The 22,589-nt window shown below is 43.2% G+C and overlaps 1 protein-coding gene across 2 annotated transcripts in view; it reads right to left on the bottom strand.

Annotated features, from left to right (window-relative positions):
* LOC144510148 (serine/threonine-protein phosphatase 2A 55 kDa regulatory subunit B alpha isoform) overlaps positions 1–22,589 on the bottom strand; it is a 69,456-nt gene that overhangs the window by 37,530 nt on the left and 9,337 nt on the right. The window contains exon 3 of one of the 2 annotated variants that reach the window (XM_078239531.1): positions 2,563–2,626. The exons of the other annotated variant lie outside the window; for it this stretch is intronic. The gene's annotated coding sequence lies outside the window, so the exon portion shown is untranslated. The remainder of the gene's footprint in view (positions 1–2,562; positions 2,627–22,589) is intronic. 2 annotated transcript variants of the gene reach the window in all.

Below are 22,589 nucleotides of genomic sequence, written 5' to 3'. Positions count from 1 at the left end.
TTCAGACTTCCAGCATCTGCCGTGTTTTGCTACAAGAATAATTGCTGGTCCTCCAGTGCAGTACTGAGGGAGTGCTGCACCAGCAGACATATTGGGCGGGATTTTCCGACCTCGCTCGGGCGAGGCTCGTAAAATCTCGCCCGGGGCCAATGGAGAATTCCGTTCTGCGAGCCTTGGCCCGCCCCGATTCCGGGCGGGTGAGGCAGTAAAATTCCAGCCACTGTTTTTTTGACAAGTCAGCAAGCCAGAACCTTATCTGCCCTCTAACATGGACATCAAAATTCCTTTAGCTCCATTGCAAGAACAGCTGCAGAGCCCAGCATCTTGGTCAATATTAATACCTCAACTGATTTCACAAGAAATCTCTCATCATTGTCACATTGCTGTTTTGAATGGTTACTGTGCCAAATTTGACCACATTACAACAGTAATTCAAATGTACATTAGTATAAAGCACAAAATGAACAGGTCTTTTGTCTCCGCACCTCCCTCAGCTGTTGCCATGTCACTTAGATAAAGCAGGTTGCAGAGCAAACATTAAACCTCCCACGAGTTGATCCACTAGATGCCTTTAACGAGGTGACAGTTACCAAAAGAGAAAAGTAGGTGAAGCAATCCAAACCCCCAACTCCACCACTTGCTACGCTTCCAATAATCATGGAGGGCTCCAAAGCTTCAGTCAAGCTCAGTGAGATTTTCAACCACTCAGTTTGGACTTGTGACTGGATGAAAAATGTGTGTCATTTTTGACCTCGTAGCCTGATTCTGACACCTAAACTGCCACCCTGGGTTGACATCAGCAAGCCAACCAGGGATTGAACTTGTGAAATTTATGTTCTGCGTGGCTTGGAATCACGCTGGAGCAGTAATGTGGGTTGCAATACTAAAATCTTCTAAACATTACTCAAAAAGTATTTGATCATTATCAAACTTTAAAATCTTGTAACAAATTCCCATTTTGGAGGAGATACCCAATCAAAGTTGTTCCCTAGCATTAGAATATAAAATGTAGTGAATCTATTTGAAATGCAATTCAAAATGAAGATGTATAAATCATTGCTAGTCACGACACCAGAACATCCATATTGGAGTAGTGAATAGTGAAGGCCCCTGGTTTCCAAACTTGCACTCTTTCCTGTTGAGTATCTTTCATCAAGGTTTGCCTATGATCAACTCATGGGCGGCACGGTAGCACAGTGGTTGGCACTGCTGCTTCACAGCTCCAGAGACCTGGGTTCGATTCCCGGCTTGGGTCACTGTCTGTGTGGAGTTTGCACATTCTCCTCGTGTCTGCTTGGGTTTCCTCCGGGTGCTCTGGTTTCCTCCCACAGTCCAAAGATGTGTGGGTTAGGTTGATTGGCCATGCTAAAGTTGCCCCTTAGTGTCCTGAGACAGTGGGTAAAATATGTAGGGATATGGGGGTAGGGCCTGGGTGGGATTGTGGTCGGTGCAGACTCGATGGGCCGAATGGCCTCTTTCTGTACTGTAGGGCTTCTATGATGAGAAGCTGCCTGCCAAAATGAAAAATCAAGATCTGCCTTTACGTTGAACCACTTTAGGACTGATGTGCGGGTTAGGTTGATTGATGTCCAAAGATGTGCGGGTTAGGTTGATTGGCTATGCTAAAAGTTGCCCTTAGTGTCCTGAGATGCGTAGGTTAGAGGGATTAGTGGGTAAATATGTAGGGATATGGGGGTAGGGCCTGGGTGGGATTGTGGTCGGTGCAGACTCGATGGGCCGAATGGCCTCTTTCTGTACTGTAGGGTTTCTATGATTTCTATGACTGCACTTGATTTTCATGTTCAAGTTCAGGAGCAAGACTTGAACCCATAAATCTCTGACCAGAGGCAGAGTGATACCAAACAAGCCATGGTTGACACTGAAGCCCTGCCAATGTAAATTCTATTTCTCAAAAATACAACCTTCTATACAGCGAATAGATAAATGAACTGCAGTTCCTTTTTAATGTGGATAAAAATGAAGGCCATTCACAAGAGGAATCTTTAAACATGTAAAACCAGACTGCTATCTAGTCGGAACAGATCTAAACCATTACCTCAATTTAAATCCAAGAAACTCCCCATCTCGCACAGTACCACGTCCAGTAAGAGAGAGATCCAAAACAGGAGATCAGCTAGGCATGCACAATCAGCGCAGTGCTTCTACATACAGACAGATCACTGTCCATTATTTTGCATTCCTCATATAGATCATGATCTCAGGATGTCCCACAGCGCTTCTATTTTATAAACTGAATCATTGTTTTATAACCTAATGCAGCAACTAGTTTGCACGCATCCAGGTCACGCAAACTTGAAAATTACAGTTATTTCAGTTAAATGGTTGGTTCAGTCAAAGGAGCAGGTTTTCCAGCACACTGGGGCAATACCCTACTCTTCTCCAAATTGTACTACACAATCTTTTAATCCACCAGGGTAGCAAGACAGGACCTCAGTTTAACATTTCACCTGCAAGATGAATCATAAAAAATACAGAGCCCGTCAAAGTAATGCTATCATTCGCTTCACTTCACACCAGCTTTTTTTAATCACAATTACTCACGATTTTCTTCTCCTAGTATATCCAGCCCTCTCTCTTGTGAAGGCACTGACTCTTCTTAATGGTTCTGTGGGCACAAACAACCTTTGGGTATCTCGTGCCATTCATTTGCAAAGAAACAGCGTTTGATTTTAACAAAGAGATCACTGCGTGCCCAACCCAATCCATACATAGCTCAATTCCATCAGGGATTAATGAGCAGACGTTTGAACATACCTCAGTTTGCACTCCTAAGCCCAGTGCCACTGCTGCCAAGCGTTGTGCCCAAGAGCAGCAAAAGCTACAAATTATAAATCAAACTTCTGAGCCTAGTTATTTCAATGTCACAACACGTGGGACCTTTATCATGAGTTGAGCTCTGAGAATGGAATTAACTGCCATCGAGAGAAGGGGACTTTATCCCGCCACTCCCTTCACCATACCACAGAACTGTTGATTTTGTATGCAGGCAGCCATTTCCTTTCAGCTAAAATCAAACACAAACAGGCTGACAACAGAAGGTAAAAGCCAAATACTGCGAATGCTGGAATCTGAAACAAAATAAGAAAACGCTGGAAAATCTCAGCAGGTCTGACAGCATCTGTGGGGAGAACATAGAGCCAACATTTCATGTCTCGATGACCCTTTGGCTCCATTCTCTCTCCACACATGCCGTCAGACCTGCTGAGATTTTCCAGGCATTTTCTGACAACAGAAGGTTACTGGGCTGTTGCTGCTGCAATGTTCTGCCACAATCAGATGGTACCAGAGCTATTCAAAGTTGCGGCCTCTGAAGACCAACAAAGCCATTCAAAAACAGAGAGCAAATCTAATAGAACAGTGACTCAAAATGGCACATCCATTCTGGTCCAGGAACTGCAAAATTGCTTCAATTGTTACTGAGTGCGCAGGGGAGAAATGCACTTTTATAGCATATGGAATAATGCTTCATTACTTTCCTGCCAAGTCTCACAGGGTCGTTCTCAAGGAGCATTAGACACCAACAGCAACAGAACATAATTACGCCTCTTCCCCACAAAATAAAATGAAAGCTGAGATCTCAAACATTTAAATGGGTCAATTATCATCATCACGAACTGGGAATAAAAATGAAAATTTGGCTTTTCCAATATTAGGAAATGAAAATGCTTTTCTAAAGATTTTGAGTAACACCCACACAGTATTCAGAGCTCTCAGCAGCAGCAACATCCACGTTGTCTATCTTGACCTATGACAGACTACATCCCGCAAGCAAAGCATCATTTGTGCAATTACAGGCAAATCCATTTTGGGCTCCAGTAGCAACAAGGAGGACATTACAAGGAAGGTTTGTGTTAAACAGAAAGGGAGAAAACAGAATGGAGAATTAAAGGATGCCTCAGTGAACATCAATACACAGCAGAATTCTGCACAAAAAACTGGTCTGAAACGAAAAAAATATCAGTGACTCGGTGTTAACCCTCCAAGTAAAATGCTAAAATATACAGCAGACTACCAGCAGTTAGAAGCAACCCACACTTCACTGAGTGCTCTGCAACACCTCCTTCCAACAGTCACATACAATATGAATACATTAATAGCCCACTCTCTCTCCACCCGGCCCTTGCGCCCGCCCCGCAAACTCATCAGTTGATTCTTAAATTACAACCCAATGGTACAGCTGTTGTGGTTGGAGGCCAAAAGATTGCATGTGCGCGAACAAGTCTAATCTTAGCAGAGACATCATAACTGACCCAAACATCTTGGATTTGGGAAAAGGGATGGAAGAGGTCAAGATATCAGACTAAACTGACTTGCGTTGAAAAGAAACATCAGGGTTCCAACCCTTGATCACAACCCAGTATTTACTTGCAATGCGCCATAAGACATAGGAGCAGAATTAGGCCACTCAGCCCATCGATTCTGCTCCGCCATTCAATCATGGCTGATTATTTTTCTCATCCCCATTCTCCTGCCTTTTCCCCATAACCCCTGATCCTCTTATCAATCAAGAACCTATCTATCTCTGTCTTAAAGACACTCTCAGTGACCTGGCCTCCACAGCCTTCTGGGGGCAAAGAGTTCCACAGATTCACCTCTCTGGCTGAAGAAATTACTCATCTCTGTTTTAAAGGGTCGTCCCTTTAGCCTGAGATTGTTCCCATTGTTCAGAGAAGCACAGAACTGAGTTTGCCAATAATGTCCTTTCACTTAATCTCCAACTAGAAGAGTGACCATGAGTGTGACACCAGGGAGTTCCCATGCCCAGATCCTTTCAGAATGAATTATGTTCTCACACGACGGGATGAGCAATTTTAAAATGCTTTTCACACAAGCTTGACACCTCTCTGCCCAAGGTGGGAAAATTGGGTACTCTTTCTCTGGCAGCTGCTCTCCTGTACTAAGGGAATAGGATGTGATGAGTGGGAAGGGCTGAGTAATAATCACGAGTGGGAGAATGAAAGAGGCATGAAGAATTAGGCACTCCTTGGGCTACGCTTGAATTCTGGAGCACCATCTGTCAAGTCAGCCCATGTTATCACTCGACCTATTCCCCATGTTGCTATCAATACAATACAAAAGAAAGCCATTTCACTAAAGTCAACGTGCTTTCATGCTTCGACATATGTTTAAATGCTGTGCTACTTTCAACTTTTTAAGCATACAGTACCTCAAATCTGCCATTGTGCTCACTTCATCCGAGCAATACGCAGTGACAAATTCTCCCTCTGGCCAAGACGCAAGAGCCACCGCTGCAGAGGATTAGACTTTTAACTTTTTAGCTGACACATTTCGCAAATGTCTTAGATTACACCATAATACTTCACCAAAATCCAACTGACAACTGTGCAGGTAACAAGTTAAGACAGGTATATTCCAGTTATGAAAAAGGAAATATTCAGCCTGGTACCTTTCTCACGATTGCCAAATCAACAGACTTTAAATAAACATCATGTAGTGTAGATTTAAATCTTCAGTTTATGAACAGCTGGAGCACCACGATGGAATTTACTCCCGGGTCATGAAATGAAGAAACCAACGGTCGTCTAATTTGCCAAAAGCCATTAGCAGCGTGCCACTAGCAACCAGCAGTATGTGCCTGACAGAACAGAAATGAAAGCTTTTAGTCATTTGGGTGTTGTGGTGAAATGGTGGAATCATTCCAAGGGCCGACCTGCAGCAGTCTGCAGTGCCTGTGATTATTTATGTTGACTGCGTCAACGCCCATCATGGAAACACATCCAGTCAAGACTAGTACAGCAGTGTTTTAATTTCCGACCATTTCCCCTTCCTGCTGAAGGTGCCGGCTTCTGCTACAGTACTGTTTCCAAGGCATCCAGAACTTCACCAAAGTGGCTATTCTTCGACTGCGAAGCCACAAAAGTGCTTGCCTCAAATTCAACCACAGGGGAAATCACAACCAAGTCCAATGTTCTTTTCACGTGCCGAAGTGAAGACTTTTCAGCAGATACTACTGAATAAAGGCACAACACAGGAACCTTGCTTAAGGTCCTGCTTTGGTCCAGGACGTTCAGCAGCTCAACTCCTGCTCCCAGTGAAAGCAACCGACTCAGAGGCAGCTGGCAATCACAAAAGGGATTTCAGGCTCCACACAGCTCAAACACTAACTCAGCTGTTGGGGGAGTAACCAGCAACTTCAATTTGCTTTACCCCATACAGGCATGCTGGGGCTTGGAACAGTCAACTGTTGTTGCCTGTGTCGCCTAGCTGAGCAGCAACAATGGCATAGCAGTGTCACTTCCGTTATGATTTGTAATCATCTGCACGAGCTTCATGCATAAGGATTATTTACAGTAATGTCCTTGTGGAAACCAGCCAAGAGGATGAAGGTTGTGAATCTAAATGACCTCCATTTGAATCCAGTAATTTAAAATGAATTCTTTCAGAACATAGCATACATTAGAGTACAGTATCTACTAGCATCATGTGGAAGCTGCGAGTCTGACTGGATTCCAATGGGACTTGAAGATACTCAGCCTCTTTATGCTTTAGGACTCTATCCATTCCCACAATAATATCCAAGCTTAAAATAGAAGCACAACCTCTTGCTGCCAAAATACAATTATGGATACAAAGGCATGTGACTGCACCTGCAAGATTCGAAGAACAATCTGTTTAAAGTAAATGTGGATGCACAAAACATATGTACAAAGCAGCAAGTTCTATCCAGAGTGATGCTGCCAAAAGCACCTTGCTTGCCTGTAGATGTACTCACGCAGTCCAGGGCAAAACCAAACACAGATGCCACTCACTACTACTTATCTAAGGCACTTTTTTTTTGGAGAGTTGGAAATCCCTCCAGCAAACACCGTCCAAAAGGAATCAGGCAGCTGACTTGTTGGGAACCTTGTGCAGTAAATGGTCACAAGTCTCTCCATTCTAATTTCAGAAAAACCTTTCAGGCAAGAAGATGACCAACTTGTGACTCTTGCACAAAACCTTGCGACAAGCTCAAAATACCAAATTGCCAATGACAATTATTTTCTACACCACAAATATGGGGTGGGGAGATTTCTCTCCACGTTGACTAAAATCAAACAAGCAAATCTGTTGTGTAGATGCAAAGCACTGATCTGCAATCTCAATAAACGCAGATGTGTAGGTGATCCAAAAATGGTTCTGAACTTTGCTCCTTCAAAGTATATATCCTACTATTTAAACTATTTGCACGACAAGTTCAAAGGGGCAAATCACTCCATTATTGTCAATTACTAAGCTGCCGGTCACAGCATGTTAACCACGCGATACATCGGGCTTTTACTGTCTACTCAGGAGATCACACCTCATTTTACTGCAATTCCACCTCAAATGCGTGTTGGATTACAATTTACACTGCACAGCAGCAACTGCATAACAAACATGCTCAAGAAGTAAATAGCACCTCGTTACGGTCCAATTACCTTTTAAATGGTAGCAAGATACATGCTGACAAAATTGTGCCAGAAATGTGGTCTGCTTCAGCGCGAGATGAGATGTCACAGGAAGAATTTGCTCAGCTGTCACCTTAGTGACCATGACACTCCATCGAAACCAACATGAATGGCTCAGGCCATGTGTAGCACCAAAAAGAAGAGGAGGGAGAACGGGAATGGGAACTGGTCAGTGAAGGCATTGTGCTAAGGATGACTAATGTTCACTCTTCAGCTTTCTCTTTGTGCCTTGCTAGGAAGAACCTTCCCAATATAAAACCAAGCCCTTCAAAAGATAGAGATAGCTCAGTATTCATATTGCCACGAGTTCAGATCAGATTGCCATGAAGGGCTGTTGTGCTAGCAATCTCTACACAATTTGATTATTTTTAATGGAGTATTTATTTTAATAGTCTTCACATCTGACTTTTCAGTGGGTGGTTTAAATAAAGCTAGTTACATTGCACACGGCTTTTCTTAATTTATCAGTACAGTCATGTTGCATCATCACAACCCAACTCCTTTTAACTGTGTGAAGTGTTGACTACCAACAGTGTCCACAGCAGCACACCCACTAAAAGCAGCGAGGATTGTATTCTGTTGTGGTGCCATAACCCTTTAGCTTTTTCAATGATCTGCGAGTGTTACGTGGCCTTCTATTTTGTTCTCATGTTTGAAGCAACGAAGTCAGTTGGTTTGGATCTAAACTTGGCCTTATATTAGTGCCCATTTCTTACGTTCGACATATGGGATGTGAATGTCACAGGCAATGCCAACATTTATTGCCTGCCCCAAAATTCCCATTAGAAGGTGATGATGAGCTGCCTGCTTGGACCATTGCAGCGCATGTGGTGCTTCTGCTCCCACAGTGCTGTCAGGAAGGGTGTTCCAGGATGTAGATCCAGTGACAATGAAAGGATTCACTCCAAAGTCAGGTTGGTGGGTGGTTTGGAGGGAAACTTGCAAGGTGATGATTCTCCCTATTGTGCATGTGTTTTTAGATGTGAGGTTGGAGATTTTGAAGTGTTGCGCTACCACTGTGCATTTGTGGTGAATGTGATGCCAATCAAGCAAGCTGTTTTACTCTGGATGGCACCCACCTTCTAGAGTGTTGTTGGAGCTGAACTCATTCAGGCAAGAGGAGAGTATTACATCACACTTGTGCCTTTAAGATGGTCAACAGACTTTGGGGAGACAGCAGGTGAGGTACTTGTCACTGAATTCCGAGCATGGTCTTGCAGCCAGTATTTACATGAATTGGCCAGTTCAGTTTCTGGTCAATGGTACCCGTCAGGATGTTGAGAGCGGGAGATTCAGTGATGGTAATGCCACTGACCATCAAACAGAGATGGTTAAATTTTCTCTTGTTGGAGATGGTCATTGCCTGGGACTGTGTGACACAAATGTCACTTGCCACTTATCAGTCCAAGCCCAAATGTTGCCCAGGTCTTGCTGTGTGTAGGCATGGAAGACTTCAGAAACTGAGTCATGAATGGTACTGAAGAATGCTTGCTGGTGATTGCACATCACACTTCTGACCTCATCATGAAAGCAAAGTTATTGATGAAGCAACAGTGCACTGTTAGGCCCAAGATTCTTGCCATTGCTCTGGCCACTCAGTTCCCCAGGGAATATAAAGGACACACTCTGAATTTACAAATGGACGATAAAGCAGAACCTCAAGAAATGCAAAGTAGCTCTGGCATTGCAATCACTGCCACAAACCACAGTATCATCTCCAAAGGGAACGTCCTATCATGAGGCATAGATGCCTATGCTTTAGCAGCTCTTGGGGCCATTCTGCGCATGTTCATAGAATCCCTACAGTAGAATCCATTCAGCCCATTGAACCTGCACTGAAAACAATCCCACCCAGGCCCTCTCCCCACGTATTTACCCTGCTAATCCCCCGACACTTTGGGACAATTCAGCATGGCCAATCCACCTATCCTGCACATCTTTGGAGTGTGGGAGGAAACACACGCAGACACAGGGAGAATGTGCAAACTCCACACAGTCACCCAAGAGCAGAATTGAACCAGAGTCCCTGGCACTGAGAGACAGCAGTGCTAACCACAGTGCCAGTGCAACAGTAAGTGACTGAACAGTAGAGGGTGATACATGTCCTCACCCGAAGAGCGGACTTGCATTTGCTTGTGACAATAAGTGGATAGTAACTGAGAACATACACACCTGAGCCAATTATTCCCAACAATTCACAAGGAAGAGGGGGCATCAAGCCATCAACAACACTTTGATGTGACTCCAGAATAAGTCAGCTAAGTTTGCAAAGCTCGGCATCAAACCAAGGGCTTGATAGCTTTGTTACTCAGTCATCAGTGCAGACTCCAAATCAGCACCTCCTCTCCCCAAACTCAGCATTTGAGGTGGAGTTGGGGTTGAGGGGTGGTTAATGAGCAAGGGAACAGGAATTTCCAATCTTTATGAAATATGGTCAAAAAGAAAAAGAAACTTTGCAGCTAGTGAAGAACTTCTGGATTATATCCTGAAATATTGCTGTTAGCAATTGAGTCATTCACCAAATGATTGCTTCAGTCGAAAGCTATTCAAGCACACCCTTTTTAGTCCCATGGCGCCCAGAAATCCCAGAGTTTTATCATGTACAGACCACTGCTGTGTCTACGTCAGTACAATAAATAAAGTCTAGTTATTACTGCACTTTATCCCACCTACCGAAGAGGACAAGGTCACACTGGCAGACCTCAGTGCCATAAATGCACTCATCAGATGGTGAAGCAACCTACACCATGAACCATCCACAGCCAAAATGATTTCATTGTTTATATAGGAACAGAATTAATCATAACTGCCACCTCCAAACAAGAACAGCACTGACCGGTTATCACCATGACTGCACCAGACACAAGCTGATTTATTTGACTTTAGTCTTTGAATGCTTAAAAATAAATATCAAGGGCAAGCCAGCTCACATTCTAACATGACAGCAATATGAGATCTTGTTACTAGTTCCACTCACTCTCGCCCAGCTTCTCATTTTCTGGCTCTGACTGGACTTCCCACAACTGTACTCCCAAACAGACTGCCTAGAAAGAAAAGGCTGGTATCTAAAGACCACTGCTAAGTTAAAATTTCCTCCTTCCCCTTTGCAGAAAATGTTGCGTTTTATACATTCTAAATCACTTGCTCAAAAACAGCAATCATGTTTAGAAGGAGAAAATGCAATCCAGAGGTTCAGTCTTTCAAATTGAGGCAGCATCAAATCACCAATGGATTCCGTAACCTCTTCCCTCAAAATGCTATTTTCTATTAAACTGATCTACTCAAAGCTCCATTAGCTTCAATCTACTTTCTCAATCCAAAATCGGTTTTAAAAGCCACCAATTCGTCAGAAATTGATGACTTATTGGGTAATTTTTTTATTTTTGTATCTTAATTTTTTTAATATGCATTTAGGTGGCTGAAGGCCACAGAAATGCATTTCAAAGCTTAAAAGACCAACACGAAACCAAAAATACTACAGATGCTGGGGATCTGAAATTAGAACAGAAGATGCTGGAAATGCTCAGCAGGTCAGGTAGCATCTGTGGAGCAATGAAAAAAAACCAGGAACCTCTAACTACGTCTTTCTCCACAGGTGCTGCTTGATCTGCTCAGTATTTACAGCCTTTTCTGGATATCTGCAAACTTGCTTCATTTTCTTTCAACACCCCATTTTCCAAAGAACTTAGCTTTGCAAGCAGAAATGCCATGACTTAAAAACCCCAACAGTACTTGTGGAGACGAATTATTGAAATTAACTGGCTGAACTGTATAATGTCTGTGCAGAACAATGTCAAGCTTACCACTGCATGGCCAGTCACAGCCACTGGTCCAGTGCAAATCTGATATTTGTCTATTATTAATATAAAAGCTAGTGACTCTCTTTTGATAACAAGACATGATGCAAAAGGTTTGCTGAAAGGCTTCAATTAGGTAAATGGATTGTGGAGAGATTAGTGTTTGAGTAAAACAGTATAGGTCCGTTGGGCCGAATAGCCTGTTGCTAAGCTGCATATTCCGTTCTTGCTTTCACCATTTTATTCCCAAGCCTCCAGCACTATGGCCTCAAGGTTGAGTAATGAGTTACATCTCACATGAGTTACATAATGAGTGACCTTCCCTCCATGCAGCTGTCCTCTCCATTGCTTTCTTGATCAACTCATCAACTCGGCAGCTGGGGCAGCATGCAAAAATCAAGACTCAGCATGTCACTCCCACAACGTTGCAAATTCAATCACCTTACTTTGCAATGAAAGTGGTATAGAACTATGATACGATTCAACATGAGGAAACTATTTTTTCTCACGGGCGGCACGGTAGCACTATACTGCTTCACAGCTCCAGGGACCTGGGTTCGAGTCCCGGCTTGGGTCACTGTCTGTGTGGAGTTTGCACGTTCTCCTCGTGTCTGCGTGGGTTTCCTCCGGGTGCTCCAATTTCCTCCCACAGTCCAAAGATGTGCGGGTTAGGTTGATTGCCATGCTAAAATTGCCCCTTAGTGTCCTGAGATGTGTAGGTTAGAGGGATCAGCGGGTAAATATGTAGGGATATGGGGGTAGGCCTGGGTGGGATTGTGGTCGGTGCAGACTCGATGGGCCGAATGGCCTCTTTCTGCGCTGTAGGGATTCTATGATTCTACGATTCCATTTGTGCCTGTGCCACCTCTCCTGTCCAACTCTTGCCACTTGCCTGTTCGTTCCCCAAGGCCCCATGTATTTTCTTTTCATGTACCTTTCCAATTTTCTTACAGAAGTTACTATTGAATCTGCCTCCACAATCCATTTTGGAGTGCATTTCCGATCATAACTGGAACCATACATTTTTTCAACCTCTCATGTCGCCTCTGTACTTTTTGCCACTGATCTTAAATCAGTGGCCTCTGGCTAACTGATCCTCCTGCCACTGGAAGATTTCTCCTTATTTAGTCCCTCAGAACCCCTCCTCATCTTGAATTTGATGCAATCACTTGGTTGGTTGCTGGGCACAGCTCAAGTCATTGGAACCAGTCCCTACACAGCTGTGCAGGCCAGAATTCAGTCGAGGTCAGTTATTCTTCCAAGTCAGATTTCACTAATACTCACCACTTAGTTAGACTAAAGATCCAGCTTCTATTTTAGTAATCAACTTGGAGAGATAATTGAAGGACTTCTGACTCTGCTTTGCGACATGCAAATTCATCTGGGCGAAAATAAGTGCCCACTCCATTGCAGTTCCTCAAATTGATCAGCTGACACTTCTAACATTCAGTGTGTAATTACATTACGATCAGATCCCTATTTTGGGCTAAACCAGCTAACTTCAGCAAGTAGCAGGAGTGCTACAATTATCCCCTCATTGTCTGTGCTGGAAATGGGTAAGGAGATCTGTGATTCTGATAGCTAGCTGTAAATTCTGATCCTAACGACACACAAGAGGGCAATAGGATAGAAAGAGGAGGAAGCTCAGTTGTGTGGCCCTCTGCTCCTGAAACTCTGCAATGTTCCCTACCAATCCTGTCAACACAGCCACCATGGCTCAGTGCCTAAGTACACTGCGCAGTGTGGCACAATGCCATGCATACCAGCAAGGTCCCTGGTCTCAGCTGAGCCAGCCAAGCTCAGCTAGAATGACAGCCTGAACATCAACAATACTGTCTGAGGGTGGTGGTGGTGGTTGGGGGGGGGGGGGGGGGAAGAAAGAGTACCTAGTTCGCCTAAGGTTGAAGGATAACTATAAATGTCACATCAGGACAGCAATGAACTGATTGCTCATTCAATGGGTACCTCATTGATAGCGGTTCAGAAATAATAGCAATTGAGTATCAAAAGGGCATCACCTTCTGGGAGAGGAAAGGGGGAAAATTAGAGCAATGGATAAAAATAGATTAGGAAAACATCAGGATACTGTAAAATTAATTTATATCTTCCTCTCAGCAATTTAAGATAGTTTGAGTATATCTCCCCATTCTATTGAGACCATGATTTTTTTGCCATTCTAAGAGTAACCCTCAACTTGAGTGAATTGTAAGTTTCCCAGAATTACATTTGCTTGGCAAAAAGGCATTTTCAAAACAAACCTGCCATTTGCCAATCCTACTAGGAATACACAGGAGGTCAATGAAAGCAAAATCTTGGTAACTATGGAGTAAGTGCAACTCATGAACTAAACATTGCAATTTTTTCTGCTCATTGCCGTAACAATAGATTTTTATGACAGTGCAGATTAAATGACTGTGAATTTCAGGTTGAAATCCCACAGAAAGCTTCAGCTCATAAACCAACTGCTGGATCTTCTCCTGCGCAGTTTCACAAGGCCATCTGTACCCATACAAGTTACTTAGTACCTTTCAATTCATTGTCAGCTTTCTTAACCTTGCCATAAAATCTTCATTTCTATCTTTAACCTATGCACTGGGGGATCCCATTAGCCAATTAAGTTGACTAAGGGGAAGAACTGTGTACCAAGGCCAGCCTCACCTTGCATTTGTATTGCACCTTTAAATCTGCTAAAGCATTTCACAGAAACACTAGTTCATAATAAGTTCATAAGACATAGAAGCAGAATTAGGCCATTCAGCCCATCGAGTCCATTCCGCCATTCGATCATGGCTGATATGCTCCTCATCCCCATTTTCCTGCCTTCTCCCCATAACCTTTCAACCCATTACCAATTAAAAATCTGTTTAACTCTTCCTTAAATTTACTCACTGTCCCAGTAACCATCGCACTTTGGGGCAGCGAATTCCACAGATTCACAACCCTTTGGGAGAAGTAGTTTCTCCTCAACTCTGTTTTAAATTTGCTACCCTTTCTACCCTCAAATTATGACCTCTCATCCTAGAATGCCCCACCAGCGGAAGCATCACTCCATGTCTACTTCATCCATACCTTTTATCATCCTGAACACCTCAATTTGATCTTCCCTCATTCTTCTAAATTCCAGACACTATAGGCCGAACCATACTAAAACCTGACACCGAACCACTTGGTGGGAGTAATACAATTGGCCAAAAGCAATCACACATCAGAATTTTAAGGAATGTCTAACAATAGGAGAGATAAAGACAGGAAAAACAGTGAAGTTGAGAGTTCAAGAGCTTCAGGGTGAGGTGGACTAATGAAAGCTTGGGATGTGCAAGAGGCCAGGAGTACAGATATCTTGAAGCAGGTTACAGAGACGGAGAAGGGGTATGGATGGATATGAACAGTGAGAATTGGTTTAAAAATGATGTCTTGACAGACACAGAGCCAAAAGAAATCCTGCAACATGAACCATCTTGAAAACATAGTTGTCATTTCTTGCTTCTTCATTCACAGGGTCAGCGAACACACAAGCCATATAATCTTTCTCATGGTGTGTCTCTCACAAAAAGAGGTTCCATCAATTTTTTAGAACCAAGCATCAACAATGGCATAACACAACATGATATTTGCAAAATCAATTTCCGACACCTCTAGCTCCATCCTGTCATGCTCTTCAATCTTCATTGCAAGCTAACAAAGTTTAACAATACTCTTCAAATGCTATCATTGAATGAAGTTGTAACTTCATTCATTTCATCTAAACTGTGTGTAGGGGAGTGGATGAGAATAAAATTCAGCCAAGGCCGTCTCCACGTACTGCTGGTCAGTCATCGCTGCTAATAAATAATAGGGTGAATGTTAAGTGGGACAACAATAAGCAGATTGTGTTACCCTCAGTGCCCACGAATGAACAAGGCTCTGACTTGAAGAATGGAAATATGGACATTCTACATACCTGTCGCCATCAATGCAGCCATCATGATACATTTCAAGGTTGTTGGCAAACAATTCTCCACACACAATGCCCAGGAATCTGCAGCAACAGGAAAATGCAGCTTGCCTTTTCCTATTCTGAATAATTCAGCCTCACTGTACAAGAAAAGAAAGGCTCTGGAACAATGGGCACTCGCTGGCCATTTGACACAATGAGGATCAATACAGTTCTGTTGTTTTTGTGGCAAACTCTTATTTCCTATCCCAAGTCTCAGAACCAGAAAAAGTCAACCAGCTTGCTCAATGATTTTACGGGGAGCATAGCTCATAGAAATCGTTGTGCAGAAAATTTCAAGTTAACTAATTCTCACAGGAAAGAAGCAATAAAGAGTCATAGAGCAAAGAGAAAAGTTATCTTGCTCAGAAAGCAAGAACTTAAGCATGAATTCTTCAGCTTTCCACTGGCCTTGCATCTTGGGAGGGATGGTCAACTCAATTAATGACAGGATGGAGCCAAATCATTTCATATCCCATGCACGAGGAAGCGGATCTCTACCCAGAGTCATTCTGATCTGATCTATTCAAATGCAGATTCCCCAACAAAATTCAATGTTAACTCAATGATTTGGTCTTCCCTTTTTGGACTTCCTCACTGTGTCAGGAGAGAGTGCTTTTGTTGTTTACCCCCACTCTCTTTTTCAAAGCACAAATGTCCCCAATTCACAAATCTGTAGGAATTATTCACTGAATTCATCCAGATGAATACATGCTGAATATGTCACTGAGTTAATATCATGCCACTTAAGATAGACCTTAGCTATAAATACAAGAGTTTCCTCAACAAACCATTTTCTCCCATTTGTGGTGCTTAGAGTTGAGGTATTTCTACTTTAAACCAGAAAACCTAACATGGTCACACCCAATGATAACAATTGTTTGAAATACTTTTGTATTTCCTGAACACTTAATTTTGCACTTAATGTGCAAAAACTAGCAAGAAAATTCCTGCTCAGCGTTGATGTGTATAAATTGCATACTCAAAAGCAAAGGTGGGGCAAGCAATGCCCTTCACCCCATTCAAATTAATAAAGTGCAAACTTAATTAATCACTTAAGAGGAGGAATTATCAAAGCTAACCTGCCCAGAGGAGAAAATGCAGCATCTTTCTCACTGGTCACACAAAAAACACAGCAAAAACTCTCTGGCTAAACAGCCAGCTAGATCAGCACCCCTGCTCCTAGATTTAACATACATTTCCGGGGCACTCGGATCACCAAGTGCAATCTCAATTCATAAAACTTACTTGAATTTCACAGACCATGGTTTCTATCACCAAGGAAGGAAAGCAACAAGATCATGGGAACACCATAATTTCACAGTAACTTCATCGCAGTGTTAATGTAAGCCTTACTTGTGACTAATAAATAAACTACTTTACTTTCTAAAAAGAACAAAAAAAATGGTGGAAATTCTCAGCAGGTCACACAGCATCTGTGAAGACAAAATTATCATGAGTTCTGATGAAAGGTTAGTGATCCGAAATGTTAATTTTGTTTCTGTCCACACATCCTGCTTGACATCATTATTTCCAGCACTGCTCAGTTTGAGGGGCGACCTGATAGAAGTTTATAAAATTATGAGAGGTACAGATAGGGTGAACAGTGGGAAGCTTTTTCCCCAGGACAGAAATAATAATTACAAGCAGGCACAAGTTCAAGACAAGGGAGGAAAGGTTCATTGGAGATGTGCGGGGAAGTTTTTTTTTAAACATGGAGGGTGGTGGGGGCCTGGAATGCACTGCCAAGTGAGGTGGTTGAAGCAGTTACATTAGCCACATTTAAGACTCATCTTGATAGGCATTTCACCGACTCCAACACACCCCTCCCTGATCAGTTCAATGCATTCTCCACCCGTTTTGAGCAAGAGGTCAGCGTGAGCATGCCCTCCACCCTGGAAGAACCTGTATCTGGGGTCACCATCGCAGATGTCAGAGCAGCTTTCTTGAAGGTCAACCCACGAAAGCGACTGGCCCGGTTGGGATACCCAGATGAGCACTCAGATCCTGCGCGGATCAGCTGGCTGGGCTATTCACAGACATCTTCAACCTCTCTTTACAACAATCTGAGGTCCCTATCTGCTTCAAGACGATGACCATCATCCCAGTACCTAAGAAAAACCAGGCAGCTTGACTTAATGACTATTGGCCGGTGGCTCTGACATCCATTGTGATGAAGTGCTTCGAAAGGCTAGTCATGGCACAAATCAATTCCAGCCTCCCAGACTACCTGGATCCACTATAGTTTGCCTATCGCTGCAACAGGTCCACAGCAGGTGCCATCTCCCTGGCCCTGCACTCAACCCTGGAACACCTAGATAACAAGAACACCTATGTCAGACTCCTATTTATTGACTACAGCTCAGCCTTCAACACCATTATTCCCATGAAACCCATCTCCAAACTCCATGGCCTGGGCCTGGGCCTCGGCCTCGGCACCTCCCTCTGCGACTCGATCCTGAACTTCCTAACTCACAGACCACAATCAGTAAGGGTAGGCAACACCACCTCCTCCACAGTCATCCTCAACACCGGTGCCCCACAAGGCTGTGTTCTCAGCCCTCTACTATACTCCTTACACACCGATGACTGTATGGCCAAATTCCCCTCCAATTCGATTTTCAAGTTTGCTGATGACACCACTGTAGTGGGTCGGATCTCAAACAATGATGAGACAGAGTACAGGAATAAGATAGAGAATCTGTGCGGCAACAATAATCTCTCCCTTAATGTGAACGAAACGAAGGAGATTGTCATCAACTTCAGGAAGCATAAAGGAGAACATGCCCCTGTCTACATCAACGGGGACGAAGTAGAAAGAGTCGAGTGCTTCAAGCTTTTAGGTGTCCAGATCACCAACAACCTGTTCTGGTCCCCCAATGCCGACACTACAATTAAGAAAGCCCACCAATGCCTCTACTTTCTCAGAAGACTAACGAAATTTGGCATGTCAGCTATGACTCACACCAACTTTTACAGATGCACCATAGAAAGCATTCTTTCGGGTTGTGTCACTGCTTGGTATGGCTCCTGCTCTGCCCAAGACAGAAGGTCATGAATGTAGCCCAATCCATCGCGCAAACCAGCCTCCCACCCACTGACTCTGTCTACACTTCCCGCTGCCTCGGCAAAGCAGCCAGCATAATTAAGGACCTCACACCCCGGACATCCTCTCTTCCACCTTCTTCCATCGGGAAAAAGATACAAAAGTCTGAGGTCACGTACCAACCGACTCAAGAACAGCTTCTTCCCTGCTGCTGTCAGACTTTTGAATGGACTTACCTTGCATAAAGTTGATCTTTCTCTACATCCTAGCTATGACTATAACACTACATTCTGCACTCTTTCGTTTCCTTCTCTATGAAAAGTATGTTTTGTCTGTATAGCGCGCAAGAAACAATATTTTTCACTGTATGTTAATACATGTGACAATAATAAATCAAATCAAATCATATCATTTGAACAAACGAGGAATTGAGGGATACAAGCGGTTAGTCTACATAGGACAATGTGATCGGCGCAGACTTGGAGGGCCGAAGGGCCTGTTCCTGTGCTGTACTGTTCTTTGCATTTCAGATTTCCAAGATCCACATCATTTTATTGTTCCATCACCTCCCAGTTACACACACCATCCTCATGTGGACATATTGCTAATAACTGCTCAGTCAAAATCCTGCAATCTCTGTGCACTATGATGGGAACATCATCAATGCAAGGACAACAGCATTTGAAGGCAATGTACCATCTGGAGAACTGGAGATACAAAATAAGAAAGACAGTGCCAAAACCACCCACATGCCAAGCTCAGAAAAAATATTTTAATGATAACTGCATCAGGAGAATAATACAAACGTTGGCCTAGTCATATTAAGATACATTTCTGATGCTAACATCTTACTCAGTATGGCACTCAAGAAAATATGCCCTTTGGTTGCTTTCTGCAGTTATAAATGCAAGGTTAGAAATAATTTTAAATGAATACTATCTATGTGCTGGCAGGGGGGATGAGGGAAGGTGGGGGGGGGGGGGGGTGGAGTGCATTTCAAGTCATTCTAACTGGCTCACCAAATTCACTATCAGATCCTATTCTGCCAATAAACAGATGAAACTGATTTAGACTGGAGAATTTAACTTATCTACGCAGCTGATTTTGTTTTTCCACCATTTCTCGCTTTACTCGGACCACTGATCATTTCAGGGCACCAGCGGTCATCTGATACATAGCCTGAACAGCTTACATTTACAAAGCACTTTTAACAAACTCTTGGCATGCTTGGCGATGTTTGACTAAGTGTCAGCAAGTTATTTAACATAGGAAGTCTTTATAACTCAATCAGATCCTTGCCACATCTGATATCCTTACTCTTATCATTGGGAAGTTATCAGGAGCAAGAAGTTCATCCAATTTCTTTCCTTTAAGCTCAAGGACAAGGAAGTCAATTGGCAGATTCCCAACTGCCATGTTGACCTAGATCAGGACTTGAACTCGAGGCTTGTCTGGTCTGCATGGTTCAACAAAATGTTGTACCACAGTTCACAAGTGAGCCAAAGAAGCTGTTCATAACAGTATTTAGGCTGCATTTTGAATAATTTCCTAATTAATGTTATACTAATCGGCATGTGGGTTCACAGAGGTCCTCATCCAGTCGATTGAAATGTCTCAATTATTTTCTGGAACATATCATCTTGTGTTCTCACTGAAATCGAGGTGTTTTTATTCTACTCCAATTCCATCGTGTCCTCACGCACAGAACTCTGTCCACCAATATCACTCACAAACAAACACATTTGCTTCCATACAACCATAAGCAGCAGTACAGCCACTTTATCAGTCAACTGCCAATTCTATGCCAGAACTACAACCACTTCTCCCACTGACCATCTAAATACACCAAGCCATACAACGTGTTTGCAGTAAGACAAAGAAAATTACTGAGGCGCAAGCCGACTGACATTGAGCATTAAACATCCAAGCGGATTTGGTCCTGTGTGTATGTATCCAGCTAGTTTCACATTCAAACATCAACACTGTGCACACGTTTTGTATCACTTCAGTGTCGCATGATAATTCAGGATTATGAAACAAGCAACCTCCCTCAACAGCACTCAGAGGCCCTTACAAATGAGCTTTTATAGATTGTTTTGAACATGCCAGTTTCTGGCATATAACCTGACATATGAATCACAAGCCATTCTGCAAAACTTGGCTCCATGTTAAAGAGTTAAAAACTTGGCAGTGAAACTGTTGTGTATTTCGCATGCAGAGACAACAGCCATCGAGTTTATTTCCGCCAGTTAAAGTCTCCTCGGGAAATTCACTCATCTTCAGTTCCCTCACCATGTCCAGCGAAGAACAAGCCTTCTTAATTTCCAGGTTTGTACTGAATTTAGAGCCAGCATCATCCACAACTGCGGAAGACATACGACAAGACACCACATCCAGAGATGCACTACTCCAGCTGAACTATCTTTCCCAGGATGAGGTAGGTTTCTTCAGGAAGATTCAGAAGTTGACCTCGAGTTTACAAGTGCCCATAAATCCAAGGTTCAAGACTGACTGAACAACAAGCAGTAGAGAGAATAGAGTGTAAGCAATGATGGTTCCGTTATAGGGAAAGGAATTTCATCTTTGCCCCAAACCAACCCAGGTTTGCCTGAGTCAATTACAGAACCTCAAAGTCAACAGATACAGTAACCTAGTGTTACTATTCCCCCCTCCCCCACATTTATTGCCCATTCCTAATTGCCCAGGAGAAGGGGTGGTGAGCCACCTTGTTGGACTGTTGCAGTCCATTAGATGTTGGAAGATCTGCAGTGCTATTCGAGGGGAAATGTCAGAATTTGACCCATCGACAGTGAAGGAATGGCAATATCATTCCACATCAGGGCCGTGTGGGGCTTGGAGGAGAATCGCAGGTGGCGGTATTCCCATGCATCGGCTGCCTTTGCCCATCCAGGTGTAGAGGTTGTGGGTTTGCAAGGTGCTGTCTAAGGAGCACTGATGAGTTGCTGCAATGCATCCTGTTGATACAATACAATACAATGCTACACTGGTGCTGAAGGGAATGAACATTTGAGGTGGTGGATGGGGTGCCAGTCATGCAACTGCTTTGTCTCAGATGGTGTTGAGTCTCGTGTTTTGTTGGAGCTGTGTTCACCCAGGCAAGTGGCTAGTACTCCATTACAGTTCGATTTGTGCCTTGTAGATAGATACAGGCTTTAGGAAGTCAGAAATGGAGTTGCTCTGCTGCATTTCCGGCCTCTGATCTGCTCTTATAGTCACAATATTGAAATGGCTGGACGAGTTCAGATTCTGACGTTAAGGGACGTTGATGGTGGTAGATTCAGCCATACTCATGCCACTCAATGTCATAAGGAAATGGTCAGATTGTTGGAGATGGTCATTGCCTGTCATTCCTATTGCTTGACTGTTAATGTAACAGTGGTCATTAGTTTAAACGCGCTGTTGACAACTAATGAAACTAACACTCCTACCCCATCAGACTTTCACATGGCTCAATCCCAGGAAAAAAAGACTTTTGGCAAGTATTTTGTATCTGTCTTTACAGAAGGCACAAAATGTATCCCAAGAATCATGGGAAAGCAAGGTGCAGTGGGGGAAGCAAAGGGAGGGAGGAACTTGAAACAATAATGATAAAAAGTACAAATCAGTGCTGTGCACCCGATGGCCTGCATCCTACGGTCTAAAAGGAAGTGGCTGCACAGATAGTGGATGAACCGATTGCAATCTTGCAGATTCCAGAAAGGTCCCAACTGATTGGAAAACTATAAATGTGACGCCACAATTCAAGAAATCAGGGAGACACAAAGCAGGGAACAACAGGCCAGTTAGCCTTTCATCTGTTGATGACAAAATGCTAGCATCCATTATTAAGGATGTAGCAACAGGTAATTTAGAAAATAATATCAGGCAGAGTCAACATCTTTTTGCGGAAGAGATATAGTGTGATAAATTTATTAGAATTCTTTGAGGATGTGACGTACAGGGTGGATAATGCAGCAACTGTAGTTGGAGTGTATTTACATTCCCAAAAGGCGATGAGGTGCAACATAAACATTTGCACAAACTAAGAGTGGAATGCTACCGAGGTCAATGCTGGGGCCTCAACAATTGACCTACATTAATGACTTGGATGAATGAACCAACTGTAGGGGAGGCGATGGCCTCGTGGTATTATTGCGAGACTATTCATCCAGAAACTTAGCTAATATTCTGGGGACCCGGGTTTGAATCCCGCCATGGCAGATGGTGGAATTTGAATTCAATAAAACATATCTGGAATTAAGAATCTACTGATGACCGTGAAACCATTGTCGATTATTGAAAAA

This window comes from Mustelus asterias, chromosome 22, assembly GCF_964213995.1.
Source record: "Mustelus asterias chromosome 22, sMusAst1.hap1.1, whole genome shotgun sequence".
Classification (NCBI taxonomy): Eukaryota; Metazoa; Chordata; class Chondrichthyes; order Carcharhiniformes; family Triakidae; genus Mustelus; species Mustelus asterias.
The sequence above is the reverse complement of the archived record's forward strand: the minus strand, read 5'-3'. Positions and strand labels throughout refer to the sequence as shown.